This window comes from Triticum dicoccoides, chromosome 1A (genome assembly GCF_002162155.2).
Source record: "Triticum dicoccoides isolate Atlit2015 ecotype Zavitan chromosome 1A, WEW_v2.0, whole genome shotgun sequence".
Classification (NCBI taxonomy): Eukaryota; Viridiplantae; Streptophyta; class Magnoliopsida; order Poales; family Poaceae; genus Triticum; species Triticum dicoccoides.
The window spans coordinates 423,020,616-423,025,283 of NC_041380.1; positions in this window are offsets into that span (position 1 = coordinate 423,020,616).

Here is a 4,668-nt window from a genome sequence, read left to right on the forward strand (position 1 = left end):
GGGCTGGCGGCGCCGGGCGGAGGCGAAGGGATCTGGAGGGTGGCAGCGAAGGGACAAAGGTCGGCGGCGGGCGAACGAGGGCAGAGAGTCGGGCGACTGTTTCTCGCTCGAGGGTGCGGGAGTTTGGTCAGTGATTTTTTTTCGTTGGTTAATCTTCGCCGGTTTGTTTTTGTTCGTGACAGATGGGTTCTACGGGAGGTTAGGCGCGTGGGGGCGGGTGGGGGACTCGATCGCGGTTTTTTTTGGTTTTTCGTGGCTAAGAGGAAGGTGGGAGGAAGTACCAAAAAAGTACAAAAAAAACGGATGAGGTGGGACGAAAATAAAACCCGAAACGCGACCTACCAACTGAGACATTAGAATTAGAGATATCAAAGGATTTCGACGTCACAATCTGGGTCACTACCAGGCACGGGGTTAAAATCACAAGTGAGAGTCATGCTGAAATCAAGGGATAAAGTTAACACGTAGGTCGAGTAGTGTAGCATTTTTGGGCATGCCCTTGTTCTGTCTTCGCCCCTGTGTGTCAATACGTGCGTTCATGGTACTATCGAAGTTGGACTAAAATATGACCATATCTTTTTACCACACATAAATTTAAAACAGGTATTTCACCAATGTTTTTGGAAAGAGAGGGGTCCCCCTCCCTCCCTGTTGGGGAACGTAGCAGAAATTCAAAATTTTTCTACGTGTCATCAAGATCTATCTATGGAGAGACCATCAACGAGGGGAAGGAGAGTGCATCTACATACCCTTGTAGATCGCTAAGCGGAAGCGTTCAAGAGAACGGGGTTGAAGGAGTCGTACTCGTCGTGATCCAAATCACCGGAGATCCTAGTGCCGAACGGACGGCACCTCCGCGTTCAACACACGTACAGCCCGGTGACGTCTCCCATGCCTTGATCCAACAAGGAGAGAGGGAGAGGTTGAGGAAAACTCCATCCAGCAGCAGCACAACGGCGTGGTGGTGGTGGAGGAGCGTAGCAATCCTGCAGGGCTTCGCCAAGCACCACGGGAGAGGAGAAGGACTTGGGAGAGGGGAGAGGGCTGCGCCAGAACCTTGGTATGGCTGCCCTCCCACCCCCACATATATATAGGGGCAAGGGAGAGGGGGGCGCAGCCTTGGCCCTTCCTCCAAGGAAGGGTGCGTCTAGGGAGGAGTCCCTCCTCCCCAAGGCACCTCGGAGGTGCCTTCCCCCTTTAGGACTCTTCCTTTCCTTATCCTTTGGCGCATGGGCCTCTTGTGGCTGGTGCCCTTGGCCCATATAGGCCAAGGTGCACATCCCTACAGCCCATGTGGCCCCCGGGCAGGTGGCCCCACCCGATGGACCCCCAGGACCCTTCCGGTGGTCCCGGTACAATACCGGTGACCCTGAAACTTGTCCGGTGACCAAAACAGGACTTTCCATATATAAATCTTTATCTCCGGACCATTCCGGAACTCCTCATGACATCCGGGATCTCATCCGGAACTCCGAACAACATTCGGTAACCACATACAAAGTTCCTTTATAACCCTAGCGTCATCGAACCTTAAGTGTGTAGACCCTACGGGTTCGGGAGACATGCAGACATGACCGAGACGTTCTCCGGTCAATAACCAACAGCGGGATCTGGATACCCATGTTGGCTCCCACATGTTCCACGATGATCTCATCAGATGAACCACGATGTCAAGGACTTAATCAATCCCGTATACAATTCCCTTTGTCTATCGGTACGATACTTGCCCGAGATTCGATCGTCGGTATCCCGATACCTTGTTCAATCTCGTTACCGGCAAGTCTCTTTACTCGTTCCGTAACACATCATCCCATGATTAACTCCTTGATCACATTGTGCACATTATGATGATGTCCTACCGAGTGGGCCCAGAGATACCTCTCCGTTTACACGGAGTGACAAATCCCAGTCTCGATTCGTGCCAACCCAACAGACACTTTCGGAGATACCTGTAGTGTACCTTTATAGCCACCCAGTTACATTGTGACGTTTGGCACACCCAAAGCAGTCCTACGGTATCCGGGAGTTGCACAATCTCATGGTCTAAGAAAATGATACTTGACATTAGAAAAGCTTTAGCATACGAACTACACGATCTAGTGCTATGCTTAGGATTGGGTCTTGTCCATCACATCATTCTCCTAATGATGTGATCCCGTTATCAACGACATCCAATGTCCATGGTCAGGAAACCGTAACCATCTATTGATCAACGAGCTAGTCAACTAGAGGCTTACTAGGGACATGGTGTTGTCTATGTATCCACACATGTATCTGAGTTTCCTATCAATACAATTCTAGCATGGATAATAAACGATTATCATGAACAAGGAAATATAATAATAACTAATTTATTATTGCCTCTAGGGCATATTTCCAACAGTCTCCCACTTGCACTAGAGTCAATAATCTAGTTCACATCGATATGTGATTAACACTCAAGGTCACATCCCCATGTGACTAACACCCAAAGAGTTTACTAGAGTCAATCATCTAGTTCACATTTACCATGTGATTAACACTCGATGAGTTCTAGATTTGATCATGTTATGCTTGTGAGAGAGGTTATAGTCAACGGGTCAGAACCTTTCAGATCCGTGTGTGCTTTACAAATCTTCATGTCATCTCCTAGATGCAACTACCACGCTCTATTCGGAGCTATTCCAAATAACTGTTCTACTATACGAATCCAGTTTACTACTCAGAATAATCTGGATTAGTGTCAAAGTTTGCATCGGCGTAACCCTTTACAACGAACTCTTTTACCACCTCCATAATCCAGAAAATTCCTTAGTCCACTAGTTACTAAGGATAACTTTGACCGCTGTCCTATGATCCATTCTTGGATCACTCTTGTACCCCTTGACTGACTCATGGCAAGGCACACTTCAGGTGCGGTACACAGCACAACATACTGTAGAGCCTATGTCTTAAGCATAGGGGACGACCTTCGTCCTTTCTCTCTATTCTGCCGTGGTCGAGCTTTAAGTCTTAACTTCATACCTTACCACTCAGGCAAGAACTCCTTCTTTGACTGATCCATCTTGAACACCTTCAAGATCATGTCAAGGTATGTGCTCATTTGAAAGTACCATTAAGCGTTTTGATCTATCCTTATAGATCTTGATGCTCAATGTTCAAGTAGCTTAATTCCGGTTTTCCATTGAAAAACACCTTTCCAAATAACCCTATATGCTTTCCAGAAATTCTACGTCATTTCTGATCAACAATATGTCAACAACATATATTCATCAGAAATTCTATAGTGCTCCCACTCACTTCTTTGAAAATACAAGTTTCTCATAAACTTTGTATGAACCCAAAATCTTTAATCATCATCAAAGCATACATTCCAACTCCGAGATGCTTACTCCAGTCCCTAGAAGGATTGCTGGAGCTTCGCATACTTATTAGCATCTTTCAGGATTGACAAAACCTTCCGGTTTGTATCACATACAACCTTTCCTCAAAAAAATCGTTGAGAAAACAATGTTCTGACATCCTATCTGCAAGATTTCATAAATAATGCAGTAATCGCTAATATAATCCCAACAGACTCTTAGCATCGCTACGAGTGAGAAAGTCCCATCGTAGTCAACTTCTTGAACTTGTTGGAAAACATCTTAATGACAAGTCGAGCTTTCTTAATGGTGATACTTACCATCATTGTCCGTCTTCCTTTTAAAATCCATATGTACCCAACAGCCTTACGACCATCAAGTAGTTCTTCCAAAGTCTACACTTTGTTTTCATACATGGATCCTCTCTCGGATTTTATGGCCTTGAGCCATTTATCAGAATCCAGGCCCACCATCGCTTCTCCATAGCTCGTAGGTTTATTGTTGTCTAGCAACATAACTTCCAAGACAGGATTACGTACCACTCTGAAGTAGCATGCATCCTTGTCATCCCACGAGGTTTGGTAGTGACTTGATCTGAAGTTTCATGATCACTATCATAAGCTTCCACTTTAATTGATGTAGGTGCCACAGGAACAACTTCCTGTGCCCTGCTACACACTAGTTGAAGAGACGGTTCAATAACCTCATCAAGTCTCCACCATCCTCCCACTCAATTCTTTCGAGAGAAACTTTTCCTCGAGAAAGGACCCGATTCTAGAAACAATCCCTTATTGCTTTCGGATCTGAGACAGGAGGTATACCCAACTGTTTTGGGTGTCCTATGAAGATGCATTTATCCGCTTTGGGTTCGAGCTTATCAGCCTGAAACTTCTTTCACATAAGCGTCGCAGCCCCAAACTTTTAAGAAATGACAGCTTAGGTTTCTCTAAACCATAGTTCATACGGTGTCATATCATCGGAATTACGTGTTGCCCTATTTAAAGTGAATGCGGTTGTCTCTAATGCCTAACCCATAAACTATTGTGGTAATTCGATAAGAGACATCATGGTATGCATCATATCCAATAGGGTGCAATTATGATGTTCGGACACACCATCACACTATGGTGTTCCAGGCTGTATTAGTTGTGAAACAATTTCCACAATGTCTTAATTCTGTGCCAAACTCGTAATTCAGGTATTCATCTCTATGATCATATCATAGATATTTTATCCTCTTGTCACGACTATCTTTCAACTTCACCCTGAAATTACTTGAACCTTTCAATAATTCAGACTCGTGATTCATCAAGTAAATATACTCAAC